This window comes from Periplaneta americana, chromosome 3, assembly GCF_040183065.1.
Source record: "Periplaneta americana isolate PAMFEO1 chromosome 3, P.americana_PAMFEO1_priV1, whole genome shotgun sequence".
NCBI classification, from domain to species: Eukaryota; Metazoa; Arthropoda; class Insecta; order Blattodea; family Blattidae; genus Periplaneta; species Periplaneta americana.
The window spans coordinates 136336305-136356752 of record NC_091119.1 but is presented as its reverse complement, the minus strand read 5'-3'; positions in this window follow the sequence as shown (position 1 = coordinate 136356752).

The window sequence follows — 20448 nt, the reverse complement described above, 5'->3', positions numbered from 1 at the left end:
TTGAACTTCATAGTTGGCAGAACGTTTTGGTAGTTTTCGTCAGCCATGTTGGATTTTGCCCGTCTTCTAGGAAATTACCTCGTATGTATATGCAATGGTTATTTCTTTGAAGGTAGAGAAAACATTAACGGTAATTTGCTAGCAGACGTCGTTGCATATAGACCACTTTTACACTAAACCTAACCTTAATGTATACAAAGTATACTGAAACACTGACCTAATCTAACCTAACGTAACCTGTCACAGATTAAGGAAAAGGTTATGTTAGGTTAGGGTTTTAGTATATCTTGCAAAAACAAATTTTAGGTTTAGTGTAAAAGTGGTCTATATGCAACGATGTCTCCTAGCAAATTACCAACATTAACACACACAAATATATAGATAATATATGTAATTTTAGTGCTCACCTTACCTATAGACCTATATTATCTAATTCGCTCTGTCGTCGGCTTGATTGGCACAGTTGGTATAGCTCTGGCCTTCTATGCCCGATGTTGCGGGTTCGATCCCGGGCCAGGTCGATGTTATTTAAGTGTGCCTAAATGCGACAGGCTGATGTCATAGGTTTACTGGCATGTAAAAGAACTCCTGCATGACAAAATTCCGGCACACCGGCGACGCTGATATAAGCTCTGCAGTTGCGAGCGTCGTTAAATAAAACATAACATCTAATTCGCTGTCTTCATTAATACTGTTGAATTGTCAGTGAAGTTTTGAAGTGATAAAGCATTAATATACCTATACGGATATCATTCGTGAATTTTAAATTGAAATCACTTCCGCATGGGCGCGCTTCTGTATAGAGGCAGCGGCTTTTTCTCTAAGGTTAGAACCCAGTTTAGGTGTGTGTGTACTAATCGAAAAAAAAAAAAAATGTCATATTCTCAATATTTTGAAATTACATGAAATTACAACTTTTCCAAAAATAAATGAAGCCACAATAATTTATTATTACATTATTTAGTCAGAATCAAAGCAACTGGATATTGATAGTATGGATCTGTAGTAATATCATTGCAATATCCACATACCTAGCGGAAAACACAGCACACACCTAACTCAGTCACAATTATCCGGAAGGCATGACTAACACAACAATGGTTTTCATGTCTTTTCTTTTTCATATTCAGCTAAATTCATAGCCAAATTTTGACCTGGAGCTACTGGTATTTTCTTATCTCGTTTTCTTTGAATTTCAGTTTCCTTGTGATGCCCTCTCAATTCCTGCAGCATCTCTATCACGCATTCATCAAGTGATCTAAATTCTGCTTCGCCTTCGATATCAGGGATTTTATCCATAATCTCTGCTGGATTGAATGGAACAAGTCCAATTACACGAAATCCAGGTAAGTTTAAATTCATGGCATCCCTGAGTTTCCTCAATAGAAGAGGAAATTGTTCCTTTGGTATCAAAGTTTGTTTTATCAAAAGTCATTGTTGTAACCATTATCAATATGAGAAAATAGAAACACTGGAAATAGAAACATGGTTGCCAAAGTTCCCCCAGCCAATGCTAAAGTTACCCCACTTTACGGTACGTTTATAGCAATGTTTGATTCTTTCGGAATATGTATGATAAGACTTTCTTCTGTTATATCCTAACGTACCTTGTTTACATGTTTCGACCTTTTATGGGTCATCCTCAGAACTGGTCGTTGTTGGTCTTGGCGCTTCTTGTTTTGTTTCCTGTGAGGGTGTGTTCGTGTGGTGTAATGTAGAGTCAAAGAGTGTGTGTGTTCTGAAATGGAGTTGTGTATTGAGAATTTCGTTGGGGTGTGTTTTCGTGTGTCTGTATATTTCATATTGTTCTAGTGTGTTTAGTTTCTGGCTTTTTACTTGGATCTGTAGTATTTCCATGTCTGTGTTGATGTCGCTGTGGGTGTGGTTAGCATTTGTGATGTGTTCTGCATATGTGGAGGTGTTTTGTAATTTTGTTATGGCTGTGATGTGTTCTTTGTAACGTGTTTGAAATGATGTGCCTGTCTGTCCTATGTAGAAGTTGTTGCAGGTGTTACATTTGAGTTTGTATACGCCTGTGTGGTTGTATTTGTTTGTTTGTGTTGTTTGTGTGTTGAGATGTTTTTGTAGAGTGTTATTTGTTCTGTATGCGATGTTGTAATTTAATTTCTTGAATGAGGTTGCAATTTTGTGTTTTTTTTTTTTTTTTTTTCGTATGTTAGTGTGATGTATTCTACATATGTGGAGGTGTCTTGTAATTTTGTTATGACTGTGTTGTGTTCTTTGTAACGTGTTTGAAATGATCTGCCTGTCTGTCCTATGTAGAAGTTGTTGCAGGTGTTACGTTTGAGTTTGTATACGCCTGTGTGGTTGTATTTGTTTATTTGTTTTGTTTGTGTGTTGAGATGATTTTGTAGAGTGTTATTTGTTCTGTATGCGATGTTGTAATTTAATTTCTTGAATGAGGTTGCAATTTTGTGTGTGTTGTTGTTTTCGTATGTTAGTGTGATGCATTCTGCATGTGTGGAGGTGTTTTGTAATTAATTTGTGGCTGTGATGTGTTCTTTGTAACGTGTTTGAAATGATCTGCTTGTCTGTCCCATGTAGAAGTTGTTGCAGGTGTTACATTTGAGTTTGTATACGCCTGTGTGGTTGTATTTGTTTGTGTTGTTTGTGTGTTGAGATGTTTTTGTAGAGTGTTATTTGTTCTGTATTCGATGTTGTAATTTAATTTCTTGAATGAGGTTGCAATTTTGTGTGTTTTTTTGTTTTCGTATGTTAGTGTGTTGTATTTTTTTTATTTCTTGTGTTTCTGTTATATTCTTATGTTTTTTGTGATTATGTTTTGTCTTACGTGTTATGTTGTCTATTATGTTGGGGTTGTATCCGTTTTCTTGTGCTATATATAGACAAATCAATAAAATAAATCTATAATATTCTCATAGCTGCAGTGCATATATTTGTACAGATTACTGTGCACGTAACTGCGGAATCCCGGCCAAACAAGTCACTCAGCTGAGTGCGCTCCTAGTATAATGGCAGTTAACACTGGACATATACGTCAACATATATGCCCAACTTGGAGTCAGGCCACAAAGGGAAACATTGAAGGAGGAGGATACGGTCCGGTGCTGAGGATTGAATTCGGCGTAGCTCAATGGTCAGAGCGCTTGGTACGTAGAACCAAGGACCCGGGTTCGATCCCCGGCGCCGGAGCGAATTTTTCTCCTCAAATATTAATTGTGCCATATATATTTGATTGTGTTTAGTTCTTCGTTTTAATCCTGTTGGTTCATTGCTATGTTGAGTAGTCTGTGTACCGTTGTTCGGAATGCAGCTTGTTTGTGTTGTTTTGGGTGGTTGGATGTGTTGTGTATGTGTGTTGTTGTTATTGTTGTGGGTCTTCTGTATATTTTGCATGTGTGTTAGTTGTCTACTTTTGTTATTTGATTTTGTTTATTTGATTTCGTTTTTAAATTATGTTATGTTTTGAGGTTAAAACTTACATCGGTGTGTCACAAATATGAAATACTAGTATTATTAATATTCCATCTCTATATATATATATATATATATATATATATATATATATATATATACACCCTGGTTTTCTGTTTCCTTACTAATGCTGGCAACTGTAGGAGAAGGAAAAATATCACCTTCCAACATATTTAGAAAACAGTCGAATGAAAAAGCAATACAATTAGCCATAAAACAAGTTCGAGAAAAGACGTGAGAGACGATTCATCTGGATTCAGTATTGCGGTTGGGAAACAGCTTGTAATGAAGATGCTGAATGCTTGTTCTATGCTTTTCTTAGTAGAGGCCATTTTGATTTTGAAATTTTGTTAATCTTGTAAGTTGTTAATATATCCCATATTTGTACCTCCATTTTTTATGAAGGAAATTGTTAGATTTTGAGGATTTTTTTTTTCAAATATTTTATAACATCTTACGAACTTCCAAGTCCTGTGTACTACTCAGAGGGACATTCAGTAATAAACAGGACGATAATCTACATTCATTATTCAAAACATGTAGGTTCAAAAATGGAAAATCAAAAACAAAATGGTATTCCATATTTGTACCACTTTCTCCATGAATAAGTGCAGTGAATGTAGTAGAGAGTAGTAAGAAGTGAGAAGAAACAGAGAAAAAGGAAAGAAAATGGTAGATAAAAGGGGAAAGAGAAGAGATTTTAATTTCCCAACCCTTTACTTCTACAATCCCGTAATGAACTTGAGTTAATCCATAACTAGTATAGGCTATGTGGAAATCTGGCGGCTCCGGTTTTGTGCACTTAAGCCGAAGTTCTTCTATGACGTACTCGGAAATATTGGTCAATACAATATTGACAAAGACACCAGGGGTTTTTAAAGATGTATGATGATGATGGGACTTTGTATTGAGACGTGAAGATCCAGTTCTAAGCATTTATTTTAAATGCAATGTTACTCTTAACAGACATTCTCTTCCTCGCACTAAAATAGGTTATTCCTATACCTATACGATTGTTGGTTTTTTTTAGCATGACAAAAATGAAGTAACAGAGCTCTATATAGGGCCTACCTAAACTTAGAAATAAACATTTTCAAAACTAATTTGAGTATGCACTTGAATGAAATATAATAAAAACTCAAATAAAATAGGTCGTGAGAAAATCATTGTGCCGTAAATGTTATTATTTTTCGTTTGTTTGAGTGCATAGTGTAATTCTGATGTAAGTTTGCCTTGGTCTAAATTAGCTCCATACTTTTTAAATCAAGTAACGCTTGTAATTGAATGTAATTTTAATATAGATTTGCTATGTGTTAGTTATATCAATGTATGTACGAGGGGCAATCTATTTTAACGTAGATTTTGTCTCATATATATATATATATATATATATATATATATATATATATTTTTTTTCGTTTTATCGATATATCTGCGTTCGCAGTACAGAAGGATTGTAAAGGATTCAGATCATAAATAAGTTGTAAAGTTTTGTCATACGCGCGAAGAAACTAGGTCGTGTCTTACACTTGGCAGAGTTTTTCCTGTTTTAAGAAAAACTAAAACTTTTCTCCCGTCTGTTGAATTGTTTAAGCAACAGCACACATCTATTCCTCGGGCACGACCCAAACTTTTGAGCTGTGAATACCATTAGGATTGAAGTCTACGCTTTGAACACCATGTGCACAGCATCTGAAACATCTTGATTCTTAATTACGATGTTTTTGGATATATGCACAGTGCCCTAGATACAGATATATCCAACGTTTTGGTGCTACAAGTATGATTCATTACCAGGGAGCGAAACTTGTTGACTGATGAAACAGGTATTCTGTTGCTTGACTACTGGATGTTCATTTCAAAGTGTGTCATGACGTCACTGGTGTGAGTCAGCGATTTGAAGCGAGTTTCAGGTTTTCTGTCAGAGAAGTTGCCTATTAATCAAGGCGTTCAATCTGAACTTGAGAAAGTGTATGATATAACTTGAACGTCATAGAGACAGATGGCTGTCTGTACGGTCTGTGTGCTACCATAACCTCTTTCGAACTGTGTTTTGCGCAGGCAAGTCGTACGCAGGGTATTTGTTATCATCGGTTGCGTATGGCAACATTCCACAATACAAATCAAATGCTCCGTGTCCATTTTGACCGTCGAAGATAATGTCAACAAATACGTAAGTAATCGTCTTAACCCTCTCCCCACATCACGACAGTAAGAAAAAAACCCACCTCAGTACATGTTTCCAAACAGTTCACATTCCTGCCACTACCGGCGTTACCTTACGTATCAGTAAGTACTCTTCAGAATGAACGACGTACTTGCTATGCAACTTCTCTGACACATAGGTAACACACATCCCAATTTATATGAAATTATTGCGATTATCTTACAATTAATTAGCGATAAAACGCGAAATATAATATTTTTATCACGATTTTTTTCGAAATTAATATGGATTTCTGTGATCTGTAGCCCATGACGTAAGTTACTCGTCGCAGTTGATAAAGCATCGTAAAATAGCCAATTAATATAATTAGTCGTCGACTGCAATACAAAGCAAGCAAATAACGAACAACTAAGGCACAGTAGTTTATCGGAGCACGACCCACGCCGTGTTCCATTGTACACAGTAGAGGGACTCTGGATCACAGATAAGGCTGGTCCACAATAAACAATAGTTAATTGTGATTGCTCACATTTAAATGCATTTATTTTAACAATATTTCCTTTCTCGTTCTGGTTTCCGTTCCCGGTTTATCGTGAACTAACCTTTAACCTGAAACCACATTCCTCTCTTCCGTCTGGCAAGAAGTTTCGCTCCCTGTCTGTTACTTTATAATTAGCTATACGAGTTAAGAAGAAAGTGTTACCGTGTCTAAAAATGTGATCTAGAGGTCTTCACAGAAGCAACTTTTAAGCATCGTTGTTTATCACTTACAGTGTTCAACATCTACTTGGAGGATTTATTGAAGAACAGTTCTCAGAACATGAGAGGAGTGATAGTAGGAGGAAGAAGAATAAGTGCATAAGATTTGCTGTTGATACAGCGTTATTAGCAGAAGGGATGATACTAAGGGATATGCTCTCAGGCGTTGTTAAAATTGTGAATTACAGATTTGTCAATAATCGGTAATACCAAGATATTGGTATTCACCTATATTTGAAGGGTTCAGAACCATAGTGGGCCAAGCGCCATTTATTAAAAACGGAGAAAGCAAGGGTTAAAGTTAAGTGAATACCATAGTTTAATGAACAGTGACATATCATTTAGTTTTAATGTGTATACTTTATATTACTTGCTATATTATTCCATTGAATTATGATACTAACTTCATTTTAACCCTTGTTTTCTACGGTTTTAGAAAATGGCGCTCGGCCCCCTATGGTTCTGAACCCTTCATTTGTGCGTTCCTAAATATTTTAAATGGTTTTGAAAATACTTTCTTAACATGTGATGTTCAATTATTCCATTTATTTTCGAAATAAATTTCTGTTAATGACCCCATTAAATAGACTGTCCACTGGGTACGGGTGGATTTTCGAACTCTGTAGAATAAGAACGCAAAAATTCTCTTAGTTACATGGTTCATTTTCTATGTATTGTTACGGATTACAGAAACACATCTAAAACCCTCCGTACCCTGTGGTACACCTTCAGTAATAAGGATTTGAATAGACTAAATAAAGGAATTTGTTCTACTGGTTTGCAGAGTATTTTATTTTGGTAATTAAATTATAAAATTCTTTCTTAACAATTTTATGTCGGTTACACATTGCAAAAATTTAAATTAAAAAAATAATTACTTAATGGAGTCATAATGTAAGTGCTGGTTCTTATCGCCATGTCTTGCTGCTGTATTAGCTGCCAGTTCATTCGCCTTATTTGCCGCGAGTTCATTCATCTTATTGCCGCCTGTTCATTCATCTTATTAGCCGCCAGTACATTGATCTTATTTGCCGCTTGTTCGTTCATCTTATTTGCCGCCTGTCCGTTCATCTTATTTGCCGCCTGTTCGTTCATCTTATTAGCCGCCAGTTCATTCATCTTATTTGCCGCCTGTTCGTTCATCTTATTTGCCGCCTGTTCGTTCATCTTATTTGCCGCCAGTTCGTTCATCTTATTTTCCGCCTGGTCGTTCATCTTATTTGCCGCCGGTTCATTCATCTTATTTGCCGCCTGTTCGTTCATCTTATTTGCCGCCTGTTCGTTCATCTTATTAGCCGCCGGTTCATTCATCTTATTTGCCGCCTGTTCGTTCATCTTATTTGCCGCCTGTTCGTTCATCTTATTTGCCGCCAGTTCATTCATCTTATTTGCCGCCTGTTCGTTCATCTTATTAGCCGCCAATTCCTTCATCTTATTTGCCGCCTGTTCGTTCATCTTATTAGCCGACAGTTCATTCATCTTATTTGCCGACCGTTCGTTCATCTTATATGCCGCCTGTTCGTTCATCTTATTTGCCGCCTGTTCGTTCAACTTATTTGCCGCCTGTTCGTTCACCTTATTAGCCGCCTGTTCGTTCATCTTATTAGCCGCCAGTTCATTCATCTTATTAGGCCTATCCGCCAGTTCATTCATCTTATTTGCCGCCTTTTCGTTCATCTTATTTGCCGCCTGTTCGTTCATCTTATTTGCCGCCTGTTCGTTCATCTTATTTGCCGCCTGTTTATTCCTCTTATTTGCCGCCTGTACGTTCATCTTATTTGCCGCCTGTTCGTTCATCTTATTTGCCGCCAGTACATTCATCTTATTTGCCGCCAGTTCATTCACCTTATTTGCCGCCAGTCCATTCCTCTTATTTAATGCCAGTTCAATCATCGTATTTGCCGCCATTTCATTCATCTTATTTGCCGCCTGTTCATTCATCTTATTTTCCGCCAGTTCATTCATCTTTTTGCCGCCAGTTCATTCATCTTATTTTCCGCCAGTTCATTCATCGTATTTGCCGCCAGTTCATTCATCTTTTTGCCGCCAGTTCATTCATCTTATTTGCCGCCAGTTCATTCGTCTTTTTTACCCCCAGTTCATTCATCTTATTTGCCTCCAGTTCAATTATCTTATTTGCCGCCAGTTCATCCATTTTACTAGCCGCCAGTTCATTCATCTTTTAGCCGCCAGTTCAATCATCTTATTAGCCGTCATTTCATTCATCTTATTTGCCGCCATTTCATTGATCTTATTTGGCGCCATTTCATTGATCTTATTTGCCGCCAGTTTATTCCTCTTATTTCCCGCCTGTTCGTTCATCTTATTTGCCGGCAGTTCAATCATCTTATTAGCCGTCAGTTCATTCATCTTATTTGCCACCAGTTCATCTTATTTTCCGCCAGTTCATTCATCTTATTAGCCGCCAGTTCAATCATCTTATTTGCCGTCAGTTCATTCATCTTATTAGCCGCCAGTTCATTCATCTTATTAGCTGCCAGTTCATTCATCTTATTTGCCGTCAGTTCATTGATCTTATTAGCCGCCAGTTCATTCATTTTATTAGCCGCCAGTTCAATCATCTTATTAGCCGCCAGTTCATTCATCTCATTTGCCGCCAGTTCATTCATCTCATTTGCCGCCAGTTCATTCATCTTATTTGCCGCCAGTTCATTCATATTATTTGCCGCCAGTTGATTCAATTTGCCACCAGTTCATCTTATTTGCCGCCAGAGCATTTATCGTATTTGCCGCCAGTTCATTCATCTTATTTCCACCAGTTCATTCCTCTTATTTCCGCCAGTTCATTCATCTTATTTGCCGCCAGTTCATTCATCTTATTTGCCGCCAGTTCATTCTTCTTATTTGCCGCCAGTTCATTACACTTATTTGCCACCAGTTCATTGCTATCATTTGCCGCTGATTCATTCATATTATTTGCACCCACTCCTTACTCATATTTGCCGCTGGTTCATTCATCTTATTTGCACCCATTCCTGAATCATGTTTGCCCTGAATCATTCAACTTATTTGCACCTACTCCTTAAACTTATTTGTTGTTGGTTCATTCATCTTATTTGCACCCACTCCTGAATCATGTTTTGCCGCTGATTCATTTATCATATTTTCACCAACTCCTTAATCATATTTGTCGCTAGTTATTTCAGCTTGTTTCCACCCACTCCTTATTCATGTTTGCCGCTGATTCATTCAACTTATTTGCTCCCACTCCTTAACCATATTTGCCTCTGGTTCTTTCATCTTATATGCTCCCACTCCTTAACCATATTTGCCACTGGTTCATTCATCTTATTTGCACCCACTCCTGAATCATGCTTTCCGCTGATTCATTCATATTATTTGCACCCACTACTTAATCATATTTGTTGCAGGTTCATCCATTTTATTTGCACCCACTTCTTAATAATGTTTGCCGCCGGTTCATTCATATTATTTGCACCCACTCCTTAATCATATTTTTTGCATGTTCATTCATTTTATTTGCACCCACTCCTTAATCATATCTCTCTGGTTCATTGATGTTATTTGCACCCACTTCTTAACTGTATTTGTCGCAGTTTCATTCATGTTATTTGCACCCCCTCCTTAACCATATTTGTTGCAGGTTCATTTTATTTGCACCCACTCCTTAATCATATTTGTTGCAGGTTCATTCATGTTATTTGCACCCAATCCTTAACCATATTTGTTGCAGGTTCATTCATGTTATTTGCACCCACTCCTTAACCATATTCGTTGCAGGTTCATTCATGTTATTTGCACCCACTTCTTAACCATGTTTGTTGCAGGTTCATTCATGTTATTTGCACCCACTCCTTAACCATGTTTGTTGCAGATTCATTCATGTTATTTGCGCCCACTCCTTAACCATGTTTGTTGCAGGTTCATTCATGTTATTTGCACCCACTCCTTAACCATGTTTGTTGCAGGTTCATTCATGTTATTTGCACCCACACCTTAACCATGTTTGTTGCAGTTTCATTCATGTTATTTGCACCCACTCCTTAACCATATTTGCTGCTGGTTAATTTATCGTATTTGCATCCACTCCTTAATCATATTCGTCTCTGGTTCATTTATCGTATTTGCACTCACTCCTTAATCATATTCGTCTCTGGTTCATTTATCGTATTTGCACTCACTCCTTAATCATATTTTCTGCTGGTACAGATATTGAAGAACTTAACGTTTAAACCTGTTAGATAGAAGTGAGTGTTAGGGGACAAATTTATAAACTAAACACGCTCTTAGAATGGTGCTTATATAAGAAATACACGTTATCTCTTCTGATATATTATTGGTAGTTGATTAGGACGTAACATTTACGGGTATGGTAAGACTCGGTACTGTACTAACACGCCAAAGTTCGAAATGGACGTGCATTTATAAATAATATAATAAATAGCCTAGGCTATGTGGTAAAAGTAAAAAATTAAAATTTGACCTAGAAATACATATCAATATAAATATTAATGAAAGTATCAATTATGCACTAATCATTATTATTCTCTTTTGTGTTTTGCTATTAGAACATACATTGTATTAGTGCACTTCATTAATATATTATGGGCTTGATGTGATGATTGCAGGTTAAGAAAAGCCTAATACTTACTGGCTTTTAAGGAACCCGGAGGTTCATTGCCGCCCGCTCGTAAGCCCGCCATAGGTCCTTATCCTGAGCAAGATTAGTCCAGTCTGTAACATCATATCCCACCTCCCTCAAATTCATTTTAATATTATCTTCCCATCTACGTCTCGGCCTCCCCAAAGGTCTTCTTGCCTCCAGCCCCATGATGATATACGCCATCCTTTAAAATCTATGTCCGTTGGCCGTATTTAGAGCTATGAACTCGGTCCCATTAGCAAAAGTGGCCCTAATAGATGAGCAGCACAAATATATGAACACTGCAGGACCAGAGAGAATCCTATATTTTCCTGTCATGCGTCACGTGACTTCTGCGCCCTGAATTCTTTTTTTTAGCCTCCGAATCGAAGCAAAATGGCGGGAGCGGTGATTACAGGCTTTGACGAACACGACCGCTAGCTGGGTTATTGGCCGCCCGTGCGTCATTTGTTATTGTAACCCAGCAACCGTGGAACTTGAGGCTGGCTTCATTTTGCGTAATCTTTTTCAAAGCCTCAATTCTCAAATCCCGGATTTCACGCTAATTGGATACGCTGATTATTGTTTTTTCAGTTTGCACTGCAGTTTTTAATTATTCATTTCTTCGCTTTCTCGCTTGTCATTATTATATGAAGCATAGAACAATTATTATGAAGCGGTGAAAATAGAATTTTGAGGGTTTATGGAAACGAACCTTCCCAGTATTGCATTATATGAAGCGCAGAGAAACTATAGTGAACGGAAAAAATTGTAAGGTTTCTATGGAAACAAAGGTTGACAAATTTATAGCATTGCATTATATTAGGAAGCCAAGGAAACCTATACTGGACAGGTGAAAAGGCGATTCAGTACATTCATCCAACCCCTATAATTGCATGATAATTTATGCTGTTCGTGATTCCTATCATCAGCATGGTTAGCAATGTAAGGTTATTTGGGATTTGTAATGAGATTTTTATACTTATTGTTTTGTCCTCACCCCCCCCCCTTCTATTTGATTAGGCAGAGCCTTCCCGTTAACTACTTCATAATCGCTCTCTCATTCCATGCGGCCAGTCTCAAAACAATGCAATTGATAGTCAAAACGATTCACACATAATATTTATGACGCCAATGAGTAGTCTGTAATTGCAATATAAGTTATTATTACAGAAAATTGATTTCATTTCTTAATTAATACCACTGTTAGATACTTTAAAAATCTCGTTAAATAAAATAATGCCATTATGAAAAATTTTGGAGAGCAATTACAGATTTTAGATATTGTTTAGAGTGTAAAATGAAGGACACTTAAAGATACTGACTTACTGGTGACGAAATTAGGATTATGCCAGTTTTTTTTAGGTGTTTAACTGATTAAAGATAATAGAATATGCAGATCGCGTAATGTTATAAAATACTGTAATGCTGGGAGATAATGGAAGTCTGTTTTAAGAACCTTGAAAGAAGGCACAAAAAGTTAAGAACCCGTGTTATAAGGGCCTTAAGGTAAGAAGCAGGGCTTTCTGAAAACATTAAGTAGCGGTGGGGTTGGCTGCGTGAGTTACGCAGTTTGATTTAATTCCATTCATTTCGTGAGTGCGGTTTACATCGACATGGTCTGCTGGAAGGAATGTAGACTTTTAGTAGACTATTTGTAATGAATGTAAATGGAAGGAATGTGACGAAGTTAACAATAATAATAATAATAATAATAATAATAATAATAATAATAATAATAATAATAATAATAATAATAATAATAATAATTATATTTAATCCTGCAGTAATAAGTGTTAACTTAGATGAAATTGTTAAGGATCGTTCGTAGTTCACATTTTGAAAAAAGTACGGTTATGGATAACCGAACATAAAAAGTATAAATTGTACTTTGTATGAGAAATTATTACACCATTTCGGTAAGTGCACAGTTGGCAATATTTCGTGTTTTAATTTAATTTAATGTTCTTGTTGAGTTTCTGGAAACATATTTAAATAATTTAAGTCATCACTTTCATTCTATTTTGAAGTAATTATCACTATTATATTGGTATTATTATTATTATTATTATTATTATTATTATTATTATTATTATTATTATTATCATCATCATTATTATCATTATTATTATTACTACTATTTTATTCAAATACCTGGGTTCAACATTAACAAATATAAATGATACTCGGGAGGAAATTACACAATAAAAATGGGAAATTCCTGTTATTATTCGGTTGAGAAGCTTTTCTCATCTAGTCTGTTGTCAAAACAACTGAAAGTTAGAATTTATAAAGCAGTTATATTACCGGGTGTTCTGTATGGTTGTGAAACTTGAACTCTCACTTTGAGAGAGGAACATAGGTTAAAAGTGTTTGAGAATAAGGTGCTTAGGAAAATATTTGGGGCTAAGAGGGATGAAGTTAGACGAGAATGGAGAAAGTTACAAAACGCAGAACTGCACGCATTGTATTCTTCACCTGACATAATTAGGGACATTAAATCCACACGTTTAAGAAGGGCAGGGCATGTAGCACGTATGGGCGAATCCAGAAATGCATAAAGAGTGTTAGTTGGGAGGCCGGAGGCAAGAAGACCTTTGGTGAGGCCGAGACGTAGATGGGAAGATAATATTAAAATGGATTTGAGGGAGGTGGGATATGATGATAGAGACTGGATTAATCTTGCTCAGGATAGGGACCGATGGCGGGCTTATTTGAGAGCGGCAATGAACCTCCGGCTTTCTTAAAAGCCAGTAAGTCAAATAAGTATTATTTTTTTAGGAAAGGATAAAGTTAGATATACAAAAAAGTCAAGGCATTCACCACTTCTAAGGACATGGCCCCTTAAATTTGCAGTTACTCGTCTCGAGTCTAGGGCTTCACTAATAGATGTCACTGTTGCCGAGACGTATAGACCGCATCCCAACTCCTCTCTATCATCATTTTATCACGGGTGTTTTCGTCTGTGCTCTGTTCTGTGTGTTACATTCACAGACTTTTCAGTTTCCTTGTGTGTTTATAAATAAGTTTCTTTGTCCATTCATATTTATGTCCACAAGTTTTAATGTCCACCCTCTTTTTTGTCATCTTAGCAAGGGAGGCCTGTTTACACTTCTAGCTCGATTGACCATTTTGAACAAAGTATTTCTCTGGTAAAACATCCTTGGTTTATTCCGACAAGTTCTGCTGGTACAGCGACATCATTTTATTTTTACTAACATTTTTAATATTAACATGGCTATACCTTTAGAGAACCGGAAACACAGTTTGCTACACCCTTCCACGACTGTAGTTCGATGATACTGGCGTAAAACACAAACAAATCACTCTACTAGGTATAGGAGGGAAGGAAAGTAGTTCATCCATTTACGTAAATTAGGAAATATCGCGATTTTGAGTTCGATAATTTTCATTAGGTTCTTGTTTAATCAAAATACAGTAAGTACTGTATTAAGAATAAGTGTTTTTACTCACGAACTGGGTTATCCATGCGAACGTATTCATTATGCAGTGTATATTATACGGTCTACAGCACACTGGCGTAGAATATAGAGAAAGAAGATAAATTAAAAAATATATTTATGATATGGATATTTAAATACATTTTTGGAAATGGTGGTCGTTCATTTCGATACAGGCTTAAGTTCTTTTGTGCATATTATTGCACTATAGACTATTGCATCTAATTTCAATTGCCTGTATCGTCCTTCGTACTAGTAACTCTGTTGAAAAAATTTTGTACCTACTCTTACGTATTGTAAATTCAATCTTCACTTCTGTCCGACCCGCACAGATAAAATTACTCAGACATGCTATCTACTGTCCGTCCAAGTGGTTATGTCGCAGGATCGTAGAAAGAGGGGAAATCACGTGCCAGTTAATTACTTAACGAGTCCCTTTTATTCAGGTTATTTTAAACAGCTGTATAATATTACGTAAACGTCCAGTTCCTAACAGTAATTAATATTTTCAGAAAATCGCTAAGACAGTCCAGCTTTTACAAAGGGGAGCGCAGAAGCAGGTGGGGGAAACCGGGATGCGACGTAGGCAAACGGACAGTACCTGTGCGAAAATATGATTCAATATTCAAAGCTCTTTCGTCACTGGAAAACGCGAACATATTTCTGGAACGTACTATACTCACTAACTCAGTGCTATTTACTATATGCTGCCTTGATTCTGTGTGGAGGACTGTTGAACTTCATTAGTAGGAAGGTTGGGAGTGAAGTACATTAAAAAACTCAGGTACAATAAAAATTGAAGTAAAAATAAAATGATGTCCCTGTAGTACTGTACTGCTGTAGGAGATTCATTGGGATGTTCTTTAGCTCTGTTTCTGAAATGCTGTACTGTTTGGTTTACTTCTACATCAGCGCAGTTAGGTAGATTTGTATGGCTTCCTACCTTGAAAATAGTTACGTGGTTGTCGATATTGAAGTTCAGTGTGTACTTTGTCCAGTTCTTCATATATCTGAACATTTATTGGTTCCATCCCTGTTAACAGAGTGAAATTATATATAAACGTTTGATACAGTAAAATGTGGCGTCCTCTCTTTGAAGAAATCGGTTGTTACATGTCTGCTTGTATTTGAGGGAAACGTCACGGAGCCTGGAAATCCAATACTGTCGCAGAAGGTTATATTCTGTTGCTATAATAATTAGCGTTAATTGTAAATAATATTCAAATAAATTCAATTTATCATCTCGTTTTACAATTCTAAATCAATTTCCAGGTTATATCAAAATTAGTTCATGTTACATTACATCAAGGTCAGTGACATTATTGTTCCTCGGAAAAAATCAATACTTAAGCGTCTGCGCACTTCTCACAATTTACGAGCTATAACCAAGGTCACTTCCGATCTTCTGTCAGATACAAATAAAATGAATACTTCTAAATAAATTCAAGTTAGAAGTGTGGTAGAGCATAAAAATTCGTATGAAACTTGCCTATAATGGTAATTAAGACGCTCGTATGAAAATTTTGAAACTCGCTTGCGCTCGTTTCATAAACAAACATAATCACGTCTTAATTTCTATCATTATAGGCTCGTTGCATAATGTACTATTATTTATTAAATTAATTTATTTATTTAATTTTGTTTATTTAATTAATCTATTTTATTTATTCCAAGTAATTAATTTATTTAATACAGTTAATTAATGCACTAAATATATTTCATTATATAATTTTTATTAATTAATTTTATTTATTTATTTAACTTATTTATTTCATTATTTTATTTATTTATCTGGTAGATTTTCTACCACTCCCTTTCAAACAAAATTAACTATTGAGAACAATAAATATTATACTGTAACAATCTGAAATAGATGAAATTAAATTATTATACAAGATAAAATAATCAGTTCAACCTAAACATACATGTTAAACAAAAAGGTAAATGTTAGCATTCAGTGATGAACTATATTATGCTTAGTAAATTTAATGATAGACAAACTAGCTAAAAGTATAAGTAGACTGTACTGTTTCGTTTACTTCTACATCAGCGCAGTTAGATAGATTTGTGTGGCTGCCTACCTTGAAAATAATTACGTGGTTGTTGATATTGAAGTTCATTGTGTACTTTGTACAGTTCTTCATATCTCTAAACATTTATTGGTTCCATCCCAGTTAACCGAGTAAAATGACACATATTAAAGTTTAATACAGTAAAATGTGGCGTCGTCTCTTTGAAGAAATAGGTTGTGACATGTCTGATTGTATTTGTAGCTAGAAGTAATAGGAATTTCCATGGAAACGGTGACAATTATTATCCGAATGCATATTACAGATTGTTGGCAACACAGCCTGGACATCTGAATTTCTATAAGAAGGTAGTGAAATAGCAAAATGTAATTTTGATAATAAAGTATGCAACTAAACTGGGCTACACCAATTCAAAGGACACTTTTAAAACGAAAAAGGAAAAACCCTTGTAAGAGAGTTTCGATACCTTGTTGAAGGAACTAAACTTTGTACATTGGGATTATAAACGTAGGAGAAATATAGGCCACTAGGCTTCTGTGTTGAGATAATATAACTAACCTGACTCTTACTTCATTTGAATCTAACCATATAATATAATATAATATAATATAATATAATATAATATAATATAATATAATATAATATAATATAGTATAATATAATATAATATAATATAATATAATGTAATAATAATAATAATAATAATAATAATAATAATAATAATAATAATAATAATAATAATAATAATAATAATAATAGACGTCTGTTTTCATCAAAATTAGTATCTATTTTCATCACAATTATCTATTTTCACCAAAATGGTCTATTTTCATCAAAATTAGTAACTATTTTGATCAAAATTAGTATATATTTTCATAAAAAATAATATATATATTTTTTCAAAATTAGTATCTATTTTTCTCAAAATTAGTATCTATTTTTCTCAAAATTAGTATCTATTTTCATCAAAATTAGTATCTATTTCCATAAAAAATAATATATATATTTTCTCAAAATTAGTATTAGTTTTCATCAAAATTTGTAGGGTAAACTAGGGTTTGTTGGACAGTCGGGCATGTTGGACACTCTGTACTTTAACATGTTACCACGCCACTTGTGGGCACCACATTCTGCTAGAAGTCAGTGACGGAAGTAGCCCCACTCGTGCCTACTTCCGTCATTGACTTCTAGCTGAATGTGGTGCCCACAAGTGGCGTGGTAACACGTTAAAGTACGGAGTGTCCAACATGCCCGACTGTCCAACAGACCCTAGTTTACCCTATCTATTTTCATAAAAATTAGTATCTATTTTCATCAAAATTAGTATCTATTTTCACCAAAATTATCTATTTTCATTAAAATTAGTATCTATTTACATCAAAATTGTCCATTTCTCTCAAAATTAGTATCTATTCTCAAAATTAGTATCTATTTTTCTCAAAATTAATATCTATTTTTCTCAAAATTAGTATCTATTTTTCTCAAAATTAGTATATATTTTTCTCAAAATTAGTATCTATTTTTATCAAAATTATCTATTTTCATCAAAATTATCTATTTTTCTCAAAATTAGTATCTATTTTCATCAAAATTGTTATTTCCCTCAAAATTAGTATCTAATGTTCTCAAAATTAGTATCTATTTTTCTGAAAATTAGTATCTATATTTTCTGAAAATTAGTATCTATATTTTCTGAAAATTAGTATCTATATTTTCTGAAAATTAGTATCTATTTTTCTCAAAATTAGTATCTATTCTTCTCAAAATTAGTATCTAGGCCTATTTTCATCAAAATTGGTATCTATTTTCATCAAAATTGGTATTTATTTTCATCAAAATTAGTTTCTATTTTCATCAAAATTAGTATCTTTTTTCTCAAAATTAGTATACATTTTTCTCAAAATTAGTATCCATTTTTATCAAAATTAGTATCAATTTTATCAAAATTAGTATTTATTTTTCTCAAAATTAGTGTCTCTTTTTTTCCTGAAATTTAGTATCTATTTTCTCATCTGAAATGAATGACATTACTTCACTCTATATATGTATATACACAGTGAAAGTGAAATAATCCTGTAGATTTTCAAATCAAATAACTCATGTTGTATATAACAAAAGTATTGGCCGAAAATTCTTAGCTTTCCCAGGAAAAAAAAAAATGTTTTTCTTAAAATGTTTAACACCCTCTTATTCGGGAACTATTACGAGTAGGATCGTGATTTTTGTCCATATCGATAGAAAATCTAATAAAGAATGATTTATTCCTTTGGCGTATTTTTGTAGCGTGGATGGTTTTCGTGTAAATTTACTTAAAGGAAGAACATTAATTTTAAGTCACTGAACTATATGAACAAATTGCAATGTTGTAGTCAGAGGAGGAGAGGTTTACCTAGGAAGATAGGCCTGAGTTCGTTGACCTCTTACATCTCTATTACGAGAAGAAAGTGCAGCGATGTTGCCTGACTTCTGGAACTTCAAACTTAATTTTGTAATTAACCGTGCATTTAATCACAAAATTTAATATAGGTTTTCTGTTCATTTCATTGCACCTTATCGGCCTTTTCAATATGCAGTATTATTTTACTTCTACCACAAAATATATCATTATGTCAATTAAATATATTATGTTATGTTTAATATAAAACTTTTTGTTATTTTTTTTTTATTTGCTCACGCATATCACAATATCACACATTAAAAGTGAAAGTAAATCCATGGCGCTATAGCCCTGTGCAGGACCAAGACCGATCAGCCGGCTGCTGGCCTCACGTCCACATGCCGAAACAGAGGTGGACGATCATCCAACCAGAATGGAGGTATCGTGTGGTTAGGACAATGATCCCCCCAGCCGTTACATCTGGTTTGTGAACGATCATACAACTAGAATGGAGATCCCATACACTGGTCGAAATTTCATGAGAAAATTTCTTCCCCCACTAGGACTCGAACCAGCGCGCATTCCGTAACGCGAGTCCTAGGCGGGATGCCTTAGACCGTGACGCCACGGCGCGGGACATATCACACATTAGCATCAGCAAAATATAAACTAAGCATGGTCTGTACATTGCTCTCACACGAAGATTTGTGAACTGTCATCGAGTATTTTCGTGGTACTCATACAAACCTCTTTCACTGTCCACACTAGTTGTAGGAAAGCACACTACCAGCAAATAGTACACACCAAATTCTCTGTGATCTATTCTGCCCAAAATGGTGCCCGTTGTCTATGTTCTCTTCGATATTTCTTTGGATCCTCTATTACTCAATCTTTCTTCTATGAATTCTACTATTCGAGCTTATGCGGATCATGTTACTATAGTTACAGCTGATGCTACCATATTGCCAAGAATGTATCATTGTTGTTGTTTTCTAATGCCGGGCGTTTGACAGTAAAGTCATTTGACCTCATGCACTCCAATATTTTTCAAAGATATTATCATGGTCAGCCACTGAAGCACAGATTTTGAGGTGTTCCGAATCCATTTCTTGGTTTGAGTTGCACAATGGGCAGTTAGGGGACTGATATATTCCAATTCTATGCAGGTGTTTGGCCAAACAATCATGACCTGTTGCCAATCTAAATGCAGCTACAGACGATTTTCGTGGTAAATCGGGAATTAACTGTTGATTATGTTGCAGAGAGTTCCATTTTTTCCCTTGAGATTGTGTTATCAAATTTTGCTTGTTGAAGTCTAAGTATGTAGATTTAATAAATCTTTTCACAGAATAATACGTTGATTTAGTAACAGGTCTGTAAGTAGCAGTGCTGCCCTTCTTTGCTAAAGCAGCCGCATTCTCGTTTCCCAGGATTCCACAGTGGGATGGTATCCACTGGAATACAATTCTTTTATTGAGTGATATTAATTGAGAGAGCATTTTAGTTATTTCTGCTGTTTGAGATGAAGGTGTGTGTTTAGAGACTATTGATAGAATAGCTGCTTTGGAGTCTGA